General features: G+C 42.4%; 1 protein-coding gene and 1 long non-coding RNA gene across 4 annotated transcripts in view; one reads left to right on the forward strand and one right to left on the reverse strand.

Moving 5' to 3' along the window:
• Positions 1 to 19,199, reverse strand: part of MCTP2 (multiple C2 and transmembrane domain containing 2) — a 179,250-nt gene extending 160,051 nt beyond the window's left edge. For both annotated transcript variants that reach the window (XM_014606094.3, XM_006268225.4), the window contains exon 1: positions 19,119 to 19,199. The gene's annotated coding sequence lies outside the window, so the exon portion shown is untranslated. The remainder of the gene's footprint in view (positions 1 to 19,118) is intronic.
• A 31-nt stretch (positions 19,200 to 19,230) lies between these two features.
• LOC109280616 (uncharacterized) lies at positions 19,231 to 22,630 on the forward strand. 2 transcript variants are annotated; one of them, XR_002086992.2, is made up of 3 exons: positions 19,234 to 19,311; positions 19,952 to 21,322; positions 22,540 to 22,630. It is a non-coding gene; the product is annotated as an uncharacterized LOC109280616 (long non-coding RNA). The 2 variants fall into 2 exon arrangements; XR_009455553.1 differs by having other exon boundaries at positions 19,231 to 19,311; positions 19,952 to 22,630.
• Positions 22,631 to 23,123: the final 493 nt, after the last annotated feature.

The following is a 23,123-nucleotide window of genomic DNA, read 5'->3' on the forward strand; positions in this document are numbered from 1 at the left end:
TATCGTGCATCAGCAGATGCATGATGAATAGATCCAAGGAGGTGATACTTCCCCTCTATCGGGCACTGGTCAGACTGCAGTTGGAGTAGTGTGCGCAATTCTGGGCGCCACACTTCAAGAGGGATGAGGATAACCTGGAGAGAGTCCAGAGAAGGGCCACTCGTATGGTTAAGGGCTTGCAGACCAAGCCGTACGAGGAGAGACTAGAGAACCTGGACCTTTTCAGCCTCCGCAAGAGAAGGTTGAGAGGTGACCTGGTGGCTGCCTATAAGTTCATCATGGGGGCACAGAAGGGAATTGGTGAGGTTTTATTCACCAAGGCACCCCCAGGGGTTACAAGAAATAATGGCCACAAGCTAGCAGAGAGCAGATTTAGATTGGACATTAGGAAGAACTTCTTCACAGTTCGAGTGGCCAAGGTCTGGAACGGGCTCCCAAGGGAGGTGGTGCTCTCCCCTACCCTGGGGGTCTTCAAGAGGAGGTTAGATAAGCATCTAGTTGGGGTCATCTAGACCCAGCACTCTTTCCTGCCTATGCAGGGGGTCAGACTCGATGATCTATTGAGGTCCCTTCCGACCCTAACTTCTATGAAAAAAAAAAAGAGCCAGGGACTCTGTGGGCATATCTACATGTGCAGTTTATGTAACTAAATTTACTCGGGTGCAATTTGCACCAAAGTAAAATGATCTGGGCACAGCCAACAGCAGAGTAAATTAATCTACTGTGATCTTATAGTAGTGCATGTGTAGACAGCAATGCTTTACTGCACAGCAAATTAATCTACTCCGCAGTAGAGTGCATGTGTAGATACGACTCATGAATGATAAAACCCCAGTCTTTTTTGAAGCTATGCAGACTTATATAAATATATATTATACATACATACTCACCTTCATTTTGCAGAATATTAAACCCATATTCTTGAGGGGACCCCAGCTTCAAAGATCAGTCTTCAGAAGGAGACCCCTGACTTTTCTCAATAGTTATATTATATTGTATGTACTGTTTACTGTATGGGTCATTTCTAAAATACGGAAAGTTAGGTTAAGACATTTACACTCAACTAAAACACTACATTGAAAACAGACAGAAAAATCCAAATGCTTGCTGATGATGTTGTTTGGAAACATTTAGTAAAGATAGATTATTTTAGGGCTTGATCATCTACCTTTATTAAATGTTACATACATCTATCTATTGGTTATTTATTGCATTGTCATTTTAAAACTCTCTAGTCAGAATACTATTCTATACCCAACCAGTCTGTAGCCATAAAACTGAGTAATGCTAAAATGGGGTGGGAGGGAAGGGGGGAGAGTCCCAAAAAATCAAAAGAAGAAAAAAAGAAATACAGGCAGAAGTTAAATAGGGATTTTGGGAGACGATCAGAAAAAAACCCAACCAAAACATATGCAAAAAGATGCAAGTGAATACCGAGAGGGAGAGAGAGAGAGAGAGAGAAAGAGAGAGAGAGGGAGGGAAAGAAAGAAAGAAAGAAAGAAAGAAAGAAAGAAAGAAAGAAAGAAAGAAAGAAAGAAAGAAAGAAAGAAAGAAAGAAAGAAAGAAAGAAAGAAAGAAAGAAAGAAAGAAAGAAAGAAAGAAAGAAAGGGCCTTTTTTCCAGTGAGAACAAGTCAATGCTTGGCTGCTGAATTCAGAGTATCTATTTGCAGCCACCATAGATGTATTTCCAACCTTCAGATTATAAAACTGTCAAAAGTAAGCATTTTATTTCAGCACACTTTTTTGACTGCTGACATGTATTTTGTCAGTGTCAGTATTGCTTAAATTAATATGCAATTTTTCTTAAATTCCCAACAGATCAATAGTGACTACACATGTGATACTAACTGCTGTTATGGCACTAAAGCAGTATTTGCATTCTGAATTCTGACTTAATGTGATAGGATTTTAATAAGTGTTCCCAGCAGCAATGAAAAGGAAAAAATAAATAAATAAATAAATAAATAAAAATCAGGAAAAATGTGTCAAAGAAGCAGCCAGCATGGAAGAACTATCCAACACTTCCAAAAAAAAAAATCTATCTAATCAAAGCAAAAAAAAGCCCTCAAAATATCAAAGTATACCCAATACAATACCCACCATGACTCCCCTATTTTTGTCCTGTAGCATTTGCTGATGAGCTACAGTAGTTTGGATAACACAAAACAGGGATATCATAAAGTTTATCCAATAGACAGCAAGAATCAAGGTAAAAAAATCAAAGAAAAAGAGATAGCTGTTAACTGGACCTAACTAACTTCTGGACTTCAGAAGATTCAACAACTCTTGCTTGTGCCAGCTAGCCTTTAGAACAAGGGTGTTCAACCCCCAGACCACAGGCCAGATCCAGCCCCATGTAATCCAGCCCACAGGGACCCCCCCCATGGCACTGCACAGTAGACTGGGTGCACAGGGCAGCAGGGGCCTCAGGGCCCAGTCCCATGGGCAGTAGTGGTGTGAGGTCCATTGATCGGCTCCATGCCACCCCACGTGGCCCACAGGGCCAAAGACCGAGTGCTACTTTAGAGTATGAAAGAGTATCAAGCCACGACATTCTTAGATCACACAAAGGGATTTTACACACTGGCAGTTCATTCTTAAACCGAAGGATTGCTATCCCATCTTTTCACAGTAGATTTACAGCATTTGTAATTAATTTACTGTGTCCTAATCTGTAAATGTTATGGATTTAAACAGAATGACACCAATTCATCCAGCTCTATTAATACTCTGGGGCAAGTTTTGCTGCAGTCATTATAACACTATGACAATAAAATACTCAAGGTGTAAACGGAAGTCCAGATCTATATGTCCTTAAGAAAAAAAGCTCGTTTTCAATGGAGAATATTTTTGTTTGCTCAATCTCTTTTAATGCAGCTCCTGTTCCACAGAAGAGAATCAGATTTGAACAATCAACACAGAGTTATTTTTTCCATAATGTATTGGTTTGTATTTACATTTTAGCCTCTGGCACATCACAAGATTTATTCATATTTTGCCTTTATTTAAAACAAAACCAAAATGTACAGAAGACAGCTGCTTAGGTTTGACATGGTAATTTCCTACTAAAACAGGTTTAATTTAACTAGCATGTGCTTGAAACCACGTGTTTGTTATCTCAAGAGACCTAAGACTAATATTTCATCTTTATCAGGCTGAACTCAGAGCTGATAAACAGAGCTTGATAACACTCCTTTGAAGCCAAGTTGTAAAACGAATACGTCTATGTAGCAGGAACCTAAAAATACAAATGCACAGTATTAGAGCTCACTTTCTCCATATTCTAAAGGAATTTCAGACAGCATATCTGGCTACAGAAAGGAATTATACAAATGCATGTATAATATGCCCACTGGGGTCTATTAAATACAACAGTCAGTGATCTAACCTCAGGTTTAGGACACACCTACACCTATAACTGCGAGTGACTAGGAGGGACAGAGAGGGGATGGATCAGTTCAGACATAACGCGTTTCTTTATTCTTCTTCTAGAGGAGCTACTACTGGCCACTGTTGGTGACAGGGGATACTGGTCTAGATCTAGAATAATAGAAAATGAGGGTTGGAAGGGTCCTCAGGAGGTCACATCTAGTCCAACCCCTGCTCAGAGCAGGAGCATCCTCAACTAGACCATCCCAGCCAAAGTTTTGTCCAACAGGGTTTTAAAAATCTCCACGGATGGAGAATCAACCACTTATCTGAGTAACCTGTTCCAGTGTTTTACCACCCTCCTAACAAGAATTTTTTTTCCTAACATCTAACCTAAACTTGCCTTGCTACAACTTGAAAATGTTGCTCTTTGTTCTGTCATCTGCCTCCACTGAGAACAGTCCAGCTCCATCCTCTTTTGAACCCTCTTGAAGGCTGCTATTAAATCCCCTCTCAGTCTTCTCTTCTCTAGACTAAATAAGCCCAGTTCCCTCTCATAAGTCATGTGCCCCACCTCCTCACCATTTTTGTTGCCCTCTGCTGGACTCCCTCCAATTTGTCCACATCCTTTCTGTAGTGGGGGGCCCGAAACTGAATACAGTACTCACCTCCAGCCTCACCAGTGCTGAATAGAGGGGAATAATCACTTCCCTTGACCTTCTGGCAACACTCCTACCAATGCAACCCAGTATGCTGTTAGCCTTCATGGCAACAAGGGCACACTGTTGACTCATATCCAGCTCACCATCCACTGTAACCCCCAGGACCTTTTTTTGCAAAGCTGCTGCTTAGTCAGTCAGTCTCCAGCTTGTACCAGTGCAGGACTTTGCACTTGTCCTTGCTGAACCTCATGAAATTTCTTTTGGCCCAAACCTCCAATTTGTCCAAACCCTACCTTCCAGCGTATCTACTACTCCCCCCAACTTTGTGTCTTTTGCAAACTTGCTGTCGGTGCACTCTATGCCATCTTCCAGGTCATTGATGAAGACATTGAACAAAACCAGCCCCCCAGACCAACCCCTGGGGCACTCCTCTTGATACCAGCTGCCAATTAGACATGGAGCCATTGATTACTACCCTCTGAGCCCAATGCTCCAGCCAGTTTTCCATCCACCTTACAGGCCATTCATCCAGCCTATACTTACTTAGCTTACCTGTGAGAACATTGTGGGAGACCATGTCGTGGTTCTTAGGTTAACATAAATTCTACGCAACCTAGCTAGTAACCTAACTGCAAACTTCCCAAAAGCAGAGGCAGTAGCTCTGTGGCACAGGGATACCAATGGAAGTAAAAAATAAAAATAAAAAGTGGTATTTGTAAAACAGATTTTCTTGCTCAATCTGCATTTCACTTTCAGATCTGTTATGTCATCTGGTTTTCATCATGCTCTGAGAAACAAAGTATTTCCTGGTAGCAGAAGCATTAACTGAAAATCTACAGGCAGTCCTCGATTTACAATGTTTCGAGTTACAACGTTTCGCACTTACAGCCCTTATAAATTGACACCCCGTTTCAACTTTCCGATGTCAGTTTCGACTTTACAATGCTTGATGTGATGTCACAAGTTTGCTGTGACACCCATCTCCTTGGAGATCATCTGTCCAAACTTCCTTGGACACTTTCTTTAAGAAAGCAGACAAGACTCCAGAAGATCCTGCAGACAAGACTCCTGAAAAGACTCCAGCCATCAAAAAGTCCAACCAAAAGCCTTTAAAAAAGTCCAAAGTCACCTCAAAGAAGTCCTTTCAAATCAATATGATTGCTATTTACAATATAACTATATTAATGTAGCTACATTACTCATCTATAATTAATTGAATACAAAATTCTGTGGTATTTTGAGTGAAAATAGGGCATCCGGTCTTGGTTCAGGAACCAATCCCCCATTTATAACATTGTTTCTTATGAGAAAATTGGTTCTGAGTTACAACGCTTCAATTTAAGACACGGCTTTCAGGAACCAATTGTGTCATAAGTCTAAGGACTGACCGCATACAGTTTTCTGAGGAAAGAACATAAATTCACATAGCAATAAGAACCCACTTAAGTTGCATTCTACATAATTTCCAGTAAAATTATCTAGAAGAAAAGAGGTAAACTAATAGTAGGGAATATATAAGCAATGAGTCATTGACCATTTATGATATTTAAAGGTTATCTATTGCTTTAAAAAAAAACAACACCACACATTTCTGAAATCCCTGCCCATATCATATTCAGTTCACCCATTCACTACATGAATTTCTACAGAGGAAATTAACTGGCAGAGCTATTGCATGTGGATATTTTATTCTTAAAGAAAAGTAAATTCATTCTGAACTAGTTACTTCATTTTGGACATCAAACAAATACCCCAGAATAAAGAACTGTGCCAGTCAGGATGTATACAGCATTACAGGTTTCCCTCGCTTTATGCAGGTTCTATATGTGCGAATTCACTCAGACATGATAACCCTTTTTATACCAAAAATTTGTTATATTATACGCAAGATAAATTCACTCTTATGCGATCGGCATGGTGGAAGCCCGCATTCAGCTGCTCTGTGCAGTGCATTGTGGGAGTGACACGCACTAAAATATAGTCTCCTGTGTGGATCTGTGCTCCTCATTCGTTGTCTGCAACACCTTTCTGTAGTTGCCACCCCCATTATTGCAGTGCCCTGTGCTTGTGTGTACTGTCTGCTGTTGGTGAGTACTGAAATTGTCTTGGAGAAGTGGTAGAAATGGGTCTGGGGGTCAGCACGGTCAAGGTCTTGGAACATACCCCTATTTGTTACATTGTAACGTCGGTTCCCTTTATGGGAATCCAAGTTCTGCACTGTTTTCCAGGAACACGTGTACAGCATAAAGCAAGGGAAACCTGTATACTATTCAGTTACAGTGGCAAGACAGAGTGTTGGAGCACAGAGAGTAAGACCCCAAAGCTACTACACTTCTGGTTCTGGAGGTACAATGTGTGGAGCAAGCATAGCTGGTCCCATTTTGGCATGACCAGGAAGCATAACTGAGCTTTATATACAGTCTCAGTTCCCCACTATGTGAACAAGACCTAAAAAGAAGAGATCATCATGGTGCTGTCAGGTTCAGGCTTGACAAGGCTAGAAAGAATTCTCATCTCCAAGTTGTTATTTTAAACCCAGTGCACATGGGTCTCATCCTTGGTTTCAGCTTCAGCATATAGTAATTTCAGATTATATTGAACGGCCTTCTCTCCTGTTAAAGAAGATTCTTTTGGATAAGTTCTAAAGCACTGTGTACCTCTGCGCACTCTGTACCTAATGGGACAGATAAACAGAATTTCAGGCCACAGTGGCTCATCTGATCTGATAGCCTGCATAACATAGGCCTAAAATGAATTTCACCCAATTAATTTTTCATATTTTTTGATAACTAACAATAGAATTTAGGAATCTCTTTTCCAAAGATAACCAATCTTCATTTGAAAAAAAAAAAATCCAAGTAGTGGAGCCACATCCTTTAAATTGATCCATTTGTTAAATATCCTCAGTTAATATTTTATATCTTATTTCTGGTTATAACTTTGCTGTCTAGAATTGTTAGTCATTGGATTATGTTGTAAATTTCATAGATTCATAGATGTAAGGTCGGAAGGGACCTTGTAGATCATCAAGTCCAACCCCCTGCCCTGGGCAGGAGAGAAAATTGGGCTCAAATGACCCCAGCCAGGTAAACATCAAGCCTCCTCTTAAAGACCCCAGAGTAGGAGCCAGCACCACTTCCCTTGGAAGTTGGTTCCAGATCCTAGCCGCCCTGACTGTGAATTAGCGCCTCCTGATGTCTAGTCTAAACCTACTCTTTAGCAACTTATGGCCATTATTCCTTGTTACTCTGGGAGGTGCTCGGGGGAACAAGGTCTCTCCCCTGGTAAGTTTATAGATGGCCACCAGGTCCCCTCTCAGCCTTCTCTTGTGAAGGCTGAACAGGTTCAGGTCCTGTAGCCTAGGCTCGTAGGGCCTACCCTGCTGTCCCCGGATCATGTGAGTGGCCCTCCTCTGGACCCTCTCAATGCTATCCACATCCCTCTTGAAGTGCAGAGCCCAGAACTGGATGTACTACTCCAGCTGCAGCCTGACCAGTGTTGCATAGAGGGGGAGGATCACCTCCTTGGCCCTGCTTGTGATGCATCTGTGGATGACTCCAAGATCTCTTTCTGCCACCGTGCTTTCGAGAAGGGAGTTTCCCAGCCTATAGGTATGCTGCTGGTTCCTACTGCCCAAGTGCAGCACCTTGCACTTGTCAGTATTGAATCCCATTCTGTTTTCATTTGCCCACCCCTGTAACCTGTCCAGGTCCTGCTATAATCTGTCCTTCCCTTCTAGTGTGCCCACCTCACCCCAAATCTTGGTGTCGTCTGTGAATATAAACAGGCTGCTCTTCACCCTGTCATCCAAGTCGCTAATAAAGAAATTGAACAGTGCAGGCCCAAGGACCGAGCCCTGGGGGACCCCACTACCCACATCCCTCCAAGTCGAAAAAGACCCATCCACCACCACTGTCTGAGTACAACCCCTCAGCCAATTTGCAATCCATCTGACTGTGTAGGCATCAATGCCACAGTAACCTAGCTTTTTAATGAAAATGGGGTGGGAGACAGTGTCAAAGGCCTTCCTGAAGTCCAGAAAAACTACATCCACCTCGACACTTGTGTCCAATGATTGTGTGACCCAACTGTAGAAAGCAATCAGGTTGGTCTGACAGGACCTGCCCCTAATGAAACCATGCTGGTTGCCCTTGAGCATCATCCCTGCTGCTGGCCCATCACAGATGTGCTCCTTGATAATCTTCTCAAAGAGCTTCCCCAGGATTGAAGTAAGACTAACGGGCCTATAGTTGCCCAGGTCCTCCCTCTTCCCTTTTTTAAAGATGGGGACCACATTGACCCTCTTCCAGTTGTCCAGCACCTGGCTGGAGCACCACAAGCACTCATAAAGCTGTGCCAGGGGCCCCGTGATAACCCCTGCCAATTTCCTCAACACCCGGGGGTGGAGAGCATCTGGACCTGCTGATCTGAACACTTCCAGCCCCTCCAGAAGTTCTCTAACCTGGTCCTCCCTGACCCTAGGCTTGACAGAGTTTCTCCCAAGTCCATCCTGAATCTTGGTAGGGGAGTCCCAGGCCCTGCACAAGAAAATAGAGGCAAAGAAATTGTTAAAGAGGTCTGCTTTCTCCTTTGGTGCAACCACCAGATTGCCAAGCATATCCTGAAGGGGCGCCACATTACCTGGAGCCTTCTTCATTCTCCCTATGTATTTAAAAAAGGACTTTTTGTTGTCCCTGATCCTTGATGCTAGCCCTAGTTCCATTTCTGCCTTAGATTTGGTATGTTCCACAAGCTATTTTTTTCCTTTGATCAAATCTCTCACTACAGCATGATTATATCTTCTCTTACAATGCTGCATGTCTTACAGTGCTCTTCAGTGAACTCAATCTCAGTTTCTTTCATCGGGCCTTTTAAGAGGTGTTACTCAGACTGAAATTTTGTTCTTGCAGAAATTCCTCCTGAATTTGAGGTATTGAGCTCTAAAAACGAAAATTATGAAGCTCAGCATTATTTATGTCAGAAAAGATGTTCTTGGCACTGAACAGAGAGTCAGAAGACCTGGCTTAAGAACAAGACATACCACATAAATCCAGCCTTACTTCTCACTTCAGCTGCTAAGCAGCCTTACTTTAAGTCAAGGATACAAAACAAAACACCCAAGATAATAAAGGCTGACACCCCATGTTTAATAGAGCTGCATCTACATCCTATTTTCTTATCATCTACCTGAAAAAAAGATAGTGCCTCACCAATGCTTTAAGATTTGGATGTCCCTGAATGATGTACCATTTCAATCAAAATGAACTGCTAGAAGCAGGATTTTCTTAGCTGAAAGTCATCAGTATGCAAAAGTACATCTCCCAGGTAGAAAGTCCAGGACAGATTACACCATGTGCTCAAAGAGGATATTTTACAGCAGATCAATCGATGTCTACCGATCAAGTCCATTTTTCAACGTCACATCAAATTCACACAATCTGGAACAGATATAGATATAGATATATAGATATGCGTGTGTTTGTGGTCCAAAACGTGTGAATTTGATGTGACATGGAAAAATGGACTCGATCAATATATATTGATCGAGATATATGTAGATACACATATACACACACACACACACACACACACACACACACACACACACAAGATGAGGCCTATACATGCCCAATAATTACAAAGTAGAGACAGAGCTTATTAACTGCAGGTTTTTATTCCTAGTGAATACCACAACCACACTACTTCCTCGTAGTTCTTTGCATCAGAGCTTAGTCATTGCAGGTTTAAAATCAAAACCTTCAGTGGATTTATTAGCCTTTCTAATGACTTACATTTTGCTCATACATTTCAGAATTATCCTTACTTTAGCTGCCTAGGTCTATCTAGCAGACACTGACAAGAGCCAGCAAGCTTGCACACATAGTTCCCTTAATTTATGGAAGTGTGTTGGATGTAGATCAACTTTCCTTGCTCAATATTTATTCAGAAGGTGTCCAGTCTTGAAATAAGAACTGCATGCTCATTGCTAAATGGATTATGAGGTTGTCTGGTTTTAGTACAGAACAGGAGATATTTGTCCCTTCCTAGCTTTGCTCTGCTGAGAGCTATAAGATGAATTAACTAATAATTAATATCACTGTGAGGTATCCTTGGTTGCCTGGTAGATAATAGACACCAGGAACTTTCAAAGACCAGAAAAGCTACCACAACTTTCTGAACTGATGGGGGAAAAAAGGTCCGGATCTAATATCTGAGGGATGCAAAATTAACTTTCGATGGGCTTTGAATCAGGGTCTTAGAGTACAATTTAAAGTGATCTGCAATGAAACAAATGCAATAGATTTAGGGCCTGAAAAACCACACTTTATATTACTACAAGTACCACTGTTTAACGTGGGTAAGAATCGGCTCTAATAAGAACAACTAGGATCAATCCAAGGTGACTTATAAGCATCAGTTGAATTCAAAACTATTAGAGGTTTAGGAAAAACAGGAACAAAAACCCTGGAACAAAGCCTAGTACTTAATAAGCACTAACAAGTACTCAGTTGGTTCTGCAGACACTTCTCTGTGGGAGACACAGGAAAGAACATTAATACATCTTATCTCTATATCACTAAATCCAGGCAAGTGTATACAGGGTCCAAGTTAGGTATGCTTGTTTAGATTTTTTTTCACTGAACCTGACAAATTCTTATGTGCACAAAGTAAATCAAGCATGGAAGCTTCATCCAAAGCCATGTCAGAGACCTTAGAAGAACAGAACTTACTAAATTTCCCCCACCAAAGTGTTTGATTTCCTATCCCACCCCATTCCTTCTTAACCCCACTCAGTTCTCCAGTCACCACTGTTTAAAATAGACTATTGTTAACAGGTGAGATTCATAGCAGACAGAATTACAGTAGCAAATCTAAGCTTGGGGAGCCATTTCCAGAGTCCCTTACAATAAATATTCTTACCTTCACCTATTTAAAGCACAGGACTGTTGGCTCTTTCTTTTGGGAGGGCTGTGCTATTATGAATAGGAGAGGAAGCAGTTCTCAAATAGTGAGGACTTAAATTGTAGGTGACATTTCTTAAATATTATCAAGAAAACTACTGGCAAAGAGTGTGTTACTACAAGAAAGGTTAAACAGATAGGTTCAAAATGAGTGGGTCTGTGAGACTAGGAACCATCAATTTACTGACACAGCACACCCAAAAACTTCCACACATCTTCCCAGTAGCCCAATTAACACGGTGAACTGGCCAAGTGAGAAAATAGTAGACTGTGAAATAATAGCAGGAAGCCCTTGGAAGAGACAAGCAATTGCCCATCCCCATCATGATAGATGCAACACAGTAAAAGGAACTGAGCCCTGCAGAAGCATTTTGCCTCCCAGCACATCAACACCAACTCCTCATTCTTGGTATTGGTTGTAGCATCTAATAAATCAGTACCGATATCTTGATAGTCCTCCAATCACCAGTGGGCAAGGGAAGGGACATCATCATCCTGGAGTCTGCATACTAGTCCTGAACATGGCCTGATTGGTTCCTCTTCCACACTTGGTCTCATCTCAGCCAATGCGGAAAAAGAAATAAGAGCAAATCCCATCCCACGGGGAGATGGGATGTACAGTGCACCAATCCTTGACTCAGAGGATAGGCAGTTTACATTCTTGTAAAGCGAAGAAAAAAGCCCAGGGCTACCGCTGCTCTATAATTTCATAACGTTATAAACAGCAGGAAATCTGTTTTTCTTTCTTCTTTTTTTTTCTGGTTGAGATCTTGCATCAGAGGGAGCTTACTGTGAAAGAGGCTTCCTTTTTTCAAGTTAGCGAGACAATAGAGGTTGTGCAAAATTAAAGCTCCTAGCTAATGTAACATTTCAACTTCCTTATTACAATTCAGACTACATGTTCACTTTGTAAGAAGAGACACCTCACGGCTGCAAATACTTCCCAGCAAGGAAAGGATATGAATAAGATATTCCTTCTTTCCCTCAGCCAGAAATAATAAAATCAAAGCGGATCTCAAAGCCTAGGTTACAACTATTTTTTTTATCAACAATGCAGCGATTCACTCTTGTGGGAATAAAAAGGAATTTAACCCAAGGAGCCTATGCAATGGCAGATGAAGGTGATGCCCACAGTAAATCACAACGAAAACCCATCTCCAGACTGCCTAGATCAAACCGTCAACACTCCCTACCCAAGTTACAAGTAGAAAGCATTATAGACTGGTTTAAAGGTGTTTGCTCATGTCTTGAACATGAGATATCAGGAAATTTGCAAGACCGTATGGAGTTTGTATTGGAACACTACCAGTTCAGTAAAAAGAACCTCGTATCCCTTAAGGCTTCAGGTTTTCAGACTGAGCGACTGAAGTCAGCAAGACGCATGCACTTTGAAATTAGGTCCTAATTCAGCAAACAGAGAGAACAATTGGGCAAGAGGCAGCCAATATTTACAGAATAATGATCCTGTCAATGTGAAAGTCCTCCAAAACAAAACCTTCCCAAACAAATATTTTCTTTTTATTTTAAAATGTTGTAAGGTCACACGTTGATGATTTTTTTTTGTACCTTGATCACTGCACTGTTTTGTGTGGCTTTGTTTTCTGCTTAGTCACAAAACAAGTGTTTCTTGAACTGTGAAATGATGCCTCTCCAAGAATATTTAACAGCACTCTGTCTTTTGCAGCACCAGGTTATGAAGGCCAAACTAACTATAATTTTATGAACACATATCACTAACTGCTTGAAAACAAGTTCAATATGTAATATGATTTGAAAAGTAAAGCTCTGGATATTTGACTGTGTAACCTCAACTGCCTAGATTTGTTTTGGATAGAGATGCAAATAGTGGCATAACACAAACCTCTTAGTTTCACATCAAGATATGCAATTATCCTCAGGTCATCACGGAAGCACAGCTGGCACCTGATACACAAGCAACACAATATTATTGGAGATGTTTACATGCACAGGTTAATTAGGATCATAGGAAAACTGGGCTGGAAGGACCTCAGGAGGTCATCTAGTCCAGCCCCCTGTTCAAGGAAGGACCATCCCTGAATATACTATCCCAGTCAAGTGTTTGGCTAACCTGTTCTCCAAAGTTTCCAGGGATGGAGATTGCACATCTTCTCTAGGCGCCTGTTCCAATGCTTCACCACTCTCATGGTCAGACAGTTCTGACTCTCCAACCTAAATTTCCTCTGCTGCAGCTTGAAGCCATTGCTCCTATTCATGTTTACTGAAGTCACAGAGAATAGACTAGTTCCATCGTCTTTATAAATCACCCTTTGAATTTGTATTTGAAGACTGTTATCAAATCCCACCCTCAGTTTTCACTTCTCCAGATTAAATAACCCTGGTCCTTTAGGCCATTGTGCTCTCCTAAAATAATGTAAAACTTCTCTTCACAGCAGAATGAATTTCACCCCCCCAAGCATGGGGCTTGCTCTCTTTACTCTAGTGGCTAATCTCCAACTGTAAGAAAATAGGAAAGGAGTACAAAACAATGGTATGTTCCCCATGTAGTTTCCATATTTTGTGATTCTCAACCAGGGTGCCCATCAATATTAAAAATCTTAGGTGGGCAAACACCTACAAATGATTCATAGATGTTAGTGTCGGAAGGGACCTCAGTAGGTCATTGAGTCCAACCCCCTGCCCTGGGCAGGAAAGAGTAATGGGGTCAGATGACCCCAACTAGGTGCTTGTCCACTCTCCTCTTGAAGACCTCCAGGGTAGGGAAGAGCACCACCTCCCTTGGAAGCCCATTCCAGACTCTGGTGACCCTTACCGTAAAGAAGTTCTTCCTGAAGTCCAACCTATATCTTCTCTCCATCAGTTTGTGGCCATTGTTCCTAGTTACTCCAGGGGTGCCCTAGTAAATAGAGCATCTCCTATTCCCTGCTGCCCTCCCCTGATGAATTTATAGGCAGCCCCAAGATCACTTCTCAGCCTTCTCTTGTAAAGTCTGGAGAGATCTAGGTCCCTCAGTCTCTCCTTGTAAGGCCTTGCCTGCAGGCCTCTGACCATCCAAGTGGCCTCCTCTGAACCCTCTTAGGGTTATCCACATCCCTCTTGAAGTGCGGTGCCCAAAACTGGACGCAGCACTCCAACTGCGGCCTGACCAGTGCCACATAGAGGGGAAGCATCACCTCCCTGGGCCTGTTCATCATGCATCTGCTAATGCATGACAAAGTGCAGTTATCCTTATTGATCATTTCATCACACTGATGATTACAAGGATTTCAAATAGAAATCCATTATAGTATCAAAAACATTTTGTTCTGCTGTGGTCTCTGAGCTCCTTGCAATAGAAGAATTCCTTTATTATTTGTCTGAAAGTACAGCACAGCAGACAGAAGTTAATTTCCATGAATATTACAGGAATCTTTTTTTTTTTAAACTTGGCTGTCACTTGTATTTTACTTGACGTTTTAGTCTTGAGTCATAAGTTTGGAAAATTAAGAAAGTAACCACTCTCAACTTAAAAAAAAAAAAAAAAAAAAGAAACCCAAAATCCCTTTCAATCAATTCTTCTAAGACACATTTTTAGTGGTAATAACAGATTCTGTTTCTGGAAACATTTAGTAATTCCAGCAAATTACCTAGGCATTAATAACCATGGATTTCTGTTAAAGCAGTGTATCTACATGGTTAATCCCAATATAATGGCAATGATGTAAGACAGATCTGCATGTCAACAGAGGGGTGGTATCATAACAAGGATAAGCACATATGGACTGACTTCAAACCATTTGGATCAAACAGATTTAGCAGTTTAGATGCAGTAGCGTGGACTCCAGAACAGGGCGGCTGCCTATGAGAGAAACGGGGTTTCCTGCAGGCCGACCACAGCAGTAAGTTCGGGCCTGCCTACCCATGCTGTGGTCACACCTACCGCTCGTAACACAGACAAAACTTGTAACTTGCTGGTTTCTCAAGTATAAAACCAGGCCACAGATATATTTTTTAGATGTTTTCCTTCAGTAAAGTTGTCTTCAGTACTGGGCACTGATAAAAATGTGACCATTCGGAAAACACCTAGGGAGTAACTTTTAGACATGATTCAGATACTTCTAAAAATATTGTTAGGTCCAATCGTGCAAAGCAGTCCTTATCCAAAAGAATGAAGGCGGCAATGGAAGGTTAGCCTGCCTAGGGAATACAGGTTCAAATCCTGGATCAACAGTTCCCAATTTGTGGTCCTTAAAGCCACAGTAAATTTTGATTTTTTTCCAATAAAAGTTTGATTTTAAGCATACTTAATGGTCCAAGAGAAATGCTGAAGGCTGATGGTAGTGCACTCATCTAAAAATGTTGGGAAAGTAAGTCCTAGATTATTTTTAAAAGGAAAGGAAAAACTATTTATTTTTTCAGGCTGTACTATATTATTTCATATTACTTTGAATGTGAATAATGGAGCTACTGTTGTGGAAGGTCAGTGTTTACTAAGATTCTCTTCCTAAGGCTTCTGCACTTAAATCCCACCCTACAAAGACATGTGCACAGGCCTAGTCCCACAAAGAATGTCCCCATATATGAAATGTCTGCAGTTCAAGGGGACAATGAAATCCCCAATTCCAAAATCCACAGATTCTCCAAATCAGAGGTTTTATTTTAGTTCCACTGATTTTAAACAACATCTATGCAATTATATTACATAACAGCAGCACACACGGGTGGATCTAAGGAGGGGGCAGATGGCGTGTTGCATCATCACATGCAACACAACATCTTTTCTCCAGGTGAAAAGAAACTAGAAGCTTGATTACTAATGGCTAGAGGCCTAGGGCTATATTGTCCCATTTAAGATCAAAGGAAAAACAAATAAGATTTAATCGGAATGTGCATTAATTTGCTACATCTACATAATGTTTTAAAAGCACACTAAACTAGGGAAAAATCATCAAAAGTTGTTGTTACTTTAGTCCTGAAGTCATTAGAATTAAACATACATCTCTTTCAGATACATAAAGCAAAATCAATGCTCCCTGTGCATCCCTTGCTTCACAGAAATTTATTTTCTCAGGTGAGTTAATGGTTTTAGATTGGACAGTCCACAGGGCTGTAAAATAGGAGGCGGATTACCAGAAGCAGCTAACGCAGTAGCTAATTGCAGAAGAAAGAATAACTTGGTTAGTTGAACATTAAGGCCATTAACAAGGAAAGAGGGTCATTACCACCTGTGGAATGAAGAATTTAGATGGAATCAGGTTGATTACCATGAACCATGAAGTCAGTTAACTCCCTTGCTGCTGCCACTGCCAGACGGTTTACTTTAAACTTTGGGGGGACTATGAATCAAAGGGGGTGGTATAATTGTACCACTGCACTCCCCTGCATCCACCCCTGGCACCAAATAAGAGGAAAACGGGACTGCGGAAGGGATGACAGGACACACCAGCCCAAGCACAAGGAAACCAGGGGCATCTTTCCACTCAAAACAAGAAAGAAGCAGATTTTGAGTATTTAAGCATGTTTTATCCTTCGGTAAACCAGGCCAGTCTTGAATAAAAGAGGGCTAACCAGACTACCAAAAGCAACTACCAAGAAAGAGAGAGTGCGACTACACTCGGCACTGACGGAAAAGAACCCAGAGACGGCAGTAGCAAAAGTCCGCAGCTACAACGTTATCAACTGCCCACCCTCTGGGGCAAAGACAAGTATACAGTGGGTCTACATGTGCACTTTAATGTGCAGTAGCCTATTTTACTGCACATTAAAACATTTCATAAAACACCGTGCAAATCTGCTATTGTGTAGTCAAACAGTCTGCTGTACACTAAGCATTGCTAAAACAGCATGTGCTTTCGCTCGGGTGCGTTAGGGCAGCCGAATGCGCATTTTAGTACCTTACATTGGCAGTACTAAATTTAATGCTCATTAGGAAAAGTGCATTTAAATTCATGTGTAAATGTGCACGGTATATTGGCTTATGTGAGATTTTGCTTGCATCCTGAACATAGGACATCCTAAACTTGTGTGGCAAGCTAAGTGCAGGTTGCCACACAAGACTGAGCTGTAGAGGCTGATAAATCCTGACAAACAACTAAGCAAACATAGCTCAAACCACAAGGAAGTTGTTATGGCTTAAAGGTTGTTCCCACCCTCCCACTACCTCCTGTCCTTAGCGCAGCTTTCAGATGCCATGTACAAAGTTACTCTTGAGAGGAGGACGGAGGTAGATCAGGTAGAGTTGGAATGACTGCATTACAGACAAAGGGCATTGCTTCTCTCAAACTTCTGTTCATACCCAGGCTGTACTGAAGACGTTTCCCAGATCCCGCTGAAGGCAAGTTCCCATTGTTTTTAACCTTCAAACCCCAAAGCAGCAATCTTATGTCTTGCCTGAACAAGTACATTTGATGCAATTATGCGTCCTGGCCATCAGTCAAGTACGGGAAATTTCATCAGTTCAGTTAGTTGGAAATGGGTTGCTTATATTGCCAAATGTGAAAGGCACTGGAAAAAACCTAACACTGACTGTGTTCCAGGTACAGCGATAATTACTTTGGCTGCCCGGAGAGGCAATGCTACTAATCCTTTCACAATGTACTGTTCATTGGTCAAAGAGGGGATGATTTTTAAATACCACTTAGGTGGCAAACTTTTACCGATAGTCAGTGAGAGGCATGAGGGATTTACGTTACATTTGTGCTTCTCTCTAGACAGGTTAATCACCAGTGTCTTATCTTAACATAAAGATCCTACAGCTTCTCTCTCACCATAAGACTAAACATAAAATAAAATAAAATAACATTTTAAACACCAGAAATGTTTTGAGGGTCCTGGGTGAGGAAGTGGAAAATGATCCCCACCCCACTTATATTCCAACTGTTATTACTTCTCACATGTCTTGAATATATTAAGGGCTATTGCACTTACCATTCACAGGCCATTTTAATGTCTTAAAAGACAAGCTTTATTGTACTAATTGCCCTAAAACTAAAAACAACAGTGGCAGCATAACCCATTTATGCACTTTGACACCCAGGCCACCCATTCATACTGATGATATCAGAGTCTCAGAGAGGAAAAAAGTCACCCAAGGCAGGTATCTCACAAGGTAATCCACTGCAATATCATGTAAACAGCCAAGGCAGACATATCAATTTCCCCTAGGAAATTGCCTTACTATACACACACAGGATTCAATGAGCAATTGGCATTAATTAAAATAAGGGCACCCCTAACTCCCTTGACTTTGGTGTTACATTGAGGATATATCCAAAAAAATTTAAGCCATTTCTATTAAGGAGGTGTAGAAAGAGATTCAGAAAATGACAGCCTTTTCTTGGCTTGTTTTTTGGGGGAGGTTTTTTGGTTTTAACTGGAGAAATCACACTGATCCCACCAAATACACTTTAAAAATAACCTTGCTCCTGCATGTACCTGTGCCAAAACTTCTACTTTGATGCAAACTAGGCCTGATCTGAACCAAAAGTGCCACTTCCAAACATACACACCATCCACGGTATTTCAGTGAGACCAGTGCGCTTTGGTCTTGCGGGCGAGGACTTTCGCCTGTGGGAATTTTTGCTCAAGTCACCGATACCAGCAACATGGTCCGTGGCCCGGGTGAGAAACAATCGGGCGTCTCAAAGAGCTTCAAACCAGAGCTTTAAATGGCACAAGAAACCAAGTTTCATCCCCAGGGTCTCTCAGCCGGGCGCCTGCCACGTTCACGGAGCGGCAGAAAGGTGGGTTTCCCCTAACCCCATACAAATGCCTTGCCAATTTTTTCTCTCTGGGAAAGCCAAGCAGCGCCAGCACGAGACAACTTGGGCGCTCAACCCGAGACAACTTGGGCGCTCAACCACGCCGCTGCCCGGGAGCGGAGGAGCACTCTCGGCTCATGAACTGAAACGTGTTGAAGCTGCCAGGACTGGCTGGCACCCGGTTGCTTATTAGCCCACGGGAGGAAGAGAAAGCAGGCAGCGGGGCTTGCTGCATTTACCAAGCAAAGCGTTCAAAGCTCCGCCAACCCACGTGTCGCAGCCTTCATCACCTGCAGGCTCGACAAGAGCCCGAGGGACGTGGGGAGGACACGGGGCGGCCCCGACGGCACCTGCCGGGATGGGGCCGGCACCCACCGCCCCGCGGGGTCCCCATCCCCGTCCTTACCTGCAGCCGGGTCCTGCCGACCCCTGCCCTGGCCCCGCCGGAGCTGCTCTTCCCCCAGCGCCGAGCCGCGCCGCGCTTGAGAGCCGGGGGCAGGGCAGGGACCGCCCGGGCGGCCCCGGGGAGGAGCCTGCGCCCGCCCGGAAACCTGCACCGGAGGAGAAGTGTGGGGAAAGCCCGGGGGCACGGGACGGGGGTACCGATGCAATTAGTAACGTTATTACTATTCTTAACACCACTGTATTGCTACTCTTGCTAGGAGTCCTGGCAGTGCTGTTTTGTTACTGGATTGCTCTTGCTACTAGCGCTGCTATTGTTACAATTAGCCTTCCTCTTCCTATCCTGGACTCGTGATGTTATTGCTACTGTTTTATTGCTGTTGCAGTTCTTCCGACTAGTGTTACTACTCCTATTGCTGCTGTTAGTAGTACTGTTACTGCTATTATTACTGCTGTTGTTCTGATTATTACTATTATTCCTAGGATTATTAGTGCTGTTATCACTATTACTGCTGTGGTTGTTACGATTAATAGTATTACTGCTGTTGTTCTGATTATTATTACTATTATTCCTAGGATTATTAGTGTTGTTATCAGCATTACTGCTGTGGTTGTTACTATTAATATTATTGCTGCTGTTGTTATTCTTATTATTACTATTATTCCTAGGATTATTAGTGCTGTTATCGCTATCACTATTACTGCTGTGGTTGTTACTATTCATATTATTGCTGCTGTTGTGACTATTATTATTACATGCATTTCGAGTTCCAATGGATGACACTTATGAGGTTTATAAATTGACACCCTGTTTCCACTTTCTGATGTCCGTTTCAGCTTTACAACGCTTGACCCGATGCGATGCCACACCAGCGAGCAAGTTCTCTGCGTCACCCATGTCCCTGGAGAACATCTGTCCAAACTTCCTTGGATGCTTTCTTTAAGAAAGCAGACAGGACTCCAGAAAAACCCACAGCCAGGACTCCTGAGAAGACTCCAGCCAAAAGCCCTCCAAAAAGTCCAGCAACGTCACTTCAAAGAAGTCCTTCCAAATCAATATGATTGCTATTTACAATATAGATATATTCATGTAGCTATATTACTCATCTATAATTAATTGAGTACAAAATTCTGGGGTATTTTTGGTAAAAATAGGATATCAGGCCTCAGTTCAGGAACCAATCCCTCATTTATTACATTGTTTCTTATGAGAAAATTGGCTCCGAGTTACAACATTTAAGACCAAGGACTGCCTGTATTACTGCTGTTATTGTTATTACTATCACTATTATTGCTAGTATTATTACTGCTGCTATTGTACTTACTATTATTACTGCTGTTGTTATTACTGTTATTACTGCGGTTGTTCTTGTTTTTACTATAATTACTGGTGTTGTCATTACTGTTACTATTATTACTGTGGTTGTTCTTGTTATTGTTCTTATAGCTACTCCTCGCTTAATGTCGTAGTAACGTTCTTGAAAAATGTAACTTTAAGCAAAACGATGTTAAGCAAATCCAGTTACAACACAGTAGTTACCTACTAGCAGGCAGCGGCCAAACAACATTATAACTGAATACTGCAAGACTTTAAAAGAGTATGTTCTCTAATAGATTGGCAATGAAATAATGTTAACCGGGATGACATTAAGTGAGGAGTACTGTACTATTGTTGTTGTGCTAGATCAAGGATATCACAATTAGTCCCCATTTCCTAAATCATCAGGGCCAACCTTTTTTGGCAGGTATGCCACAAATTAGCCCCACACCTTCACCCTGTCTCCTTCTCCTGCCTGATCTGCTGCTCTGCTCCCTACCCAATCTGCCACGGTGGTGCCTGTGCCCTCCCTGGTCAGCCATGAGCCACAGACAAAGGTTGCCTGTGACACTCATGGCATGCATGCCACAGGTTGGCCAACCCGGGGTCTAAATGATAGTATTATCTCTTAACCTAAAAAGAAGTGAGTGTTATTTGGACTAAAAAATATGCTTTGCTTCCAGCAGTGGTAGCAGAGAGACCAACAATTGCATCACACATCTGTAACACTGCAGTTCTCGTTCCCCTCAGGCCTGCCTGCATACTTCCCATCAGCTCTAAGTGACTGTAAGGCACTATACTCTTATCTGGTATTTTTAACATCCGCTTTGCACCAGTATAATTTTATGACAACTGAAAAACCTTCATTGGGAACTTCACCTTCCTTACAGGTTTGTACATTTCTCTTCATCTTCTATGAGATGGAAAAGTATTAATTAAGGGCTTGTTTAGACCTGAGCTCAAGTGGTGTAAGTGGATAATGTAGACCAGGAGTGGCCAACCCGTGGCATGAGTGTCACAAGTGGCACCAGCAGCCTCTGTTTGTGGCTTGCGGCAGGTCAGGAAGCAGAGTGCGCGCCTACCAAAGGGGTTGTCCCCACTGATACAGACACACCACGTCAGTGCAAAACAGGGCCTGTTCCACGCACATGCCCCGGAGCCACAGGTTGGCCACCCCTGCTCTAGGGGTTTGCTGTAACCATACCACTCTAAAAATTATTCTAGTCTACATTAGGAATAAAACTTCAATCCTACAAATACACAAAGGAGTAATCCCACTCATCCCTGAATTTACAGGTGGTTCTGGAGAGGCAAATGCTCATACAGGTGCAGGATGTTGTGCGTTATCTACAGGATCAGAGACAAGGAGTTTATTCAGTACTCATAGAAAACCATAGAGTGATGGAAAATAGGGCAAAAAGGAACCTAGTCCTTTCCCCAAGATGGAATCAACCATCCTGGAGAGAGATTTGTCTAACCTGAGGCTGTCCAGCTTCTAAGCAACTGAGGGCTGTACATGCTGCGCACCCAGCAGCTGCACTAATGTATGTGGGAACACCGCTTGGCTGCACTGTGTGTGCCCTCTACTTCAGCTAGGGAGCTGTACCACGCTGCAGACTCCCCTGGCCCCGTGGGCTGCACTGCTGCATGCCCTGCGACGGGAGCAGGAAGCAAAAGCAGGAAGGAAAAGGGAGGGCAAGGGAGCCGAGAGACCCTGGTGTCAGCAGCAGCCAGAGCAATAGATGGAGTCACGAGGTGGGAACATGGGGACCACACAGTAACCTCTCCCAGGTTTCATGTGGCCTGTGGGCTGTCAGTTGGACAGCCTGGGTCTAACCAATTCTCCATGGTCTCCAGCAAAGGAAATATGAAAGAGATTCCACAGCCCCCCAAGATAATATGGTCCCATCCTTGACTCTCTTTAGAATAGGAGAGATAAGAATTATAACTAGGAGAGTTCGAATTAGAAAGTTGTGCTCCCTCCTTCCCCTGCAATGTGTAACCTGCATCTCTCTCTCCCTCTCATAGTAAATTAAATCCATTGTAACTTGTCCTATTCTCAATGAACACAGAAAACAAATTTACTCCCTCTTTTTTTTCCTTTTAGCAACCTTTGACCTGTTTGAAGACTACTATCAAGTCTCATCTCAAGTCTTCTGTCTTTAATACTTATTAAATAAGCCCAGTTCATTCACTCAGTCCTCATAGGCACTCTGATCACCTTTGTTGCTGGATTCTCTCCACTTATTCCTATCTTTCCTATCTTTCTTGAAGTGTGGGCCCCAAAAGTGAACCTGTACTCCAGCTGAGGCCCTACGAGTGCAGAGCAGAAGCATTATGCTATGTATCTTAAATAGGATACGCCTGTTTATACAGCCCAGTACGGTGTTTGCTTTTTTCCACAACTGTGTGACATTGCTGATTCACATTTCTTTTATGATCCAGTATACCAATCCAATCCTTTTCTGAAAAACTGCTCCCTAGACAATTGTTCCTCATTTTGTGTTTGTTTAGTCAGTTGTGCTTACATACGTGTCTCATTTTGCACTTGTTCTATTTATACCAGCCCATTTCTCCAATTGGTCGAGATCACTTCAAATTCGCATCTTGCTCTGTAAAATGCTCGCTACCCAAGCGTGTCTGAAGGATCAAGGCCAAAGGTAGCACCAACCAACCTTGATTTTGACCCCT

Source organism: Alligator mississippiensis, chromosome 11 (assembly GCF_030867095.1).
Source record: "Alligator mississippiensis isolate rAllMis1 chromosome 11, rAllMis1, whole genome shotgun sequence".
Taxonomy (NCBI): domain Eukaryota; kingdom Metazoa; phylum Chordata; order Crocodylia; family Alligatoridae; genus Alligator; species Alligator mississippiensis.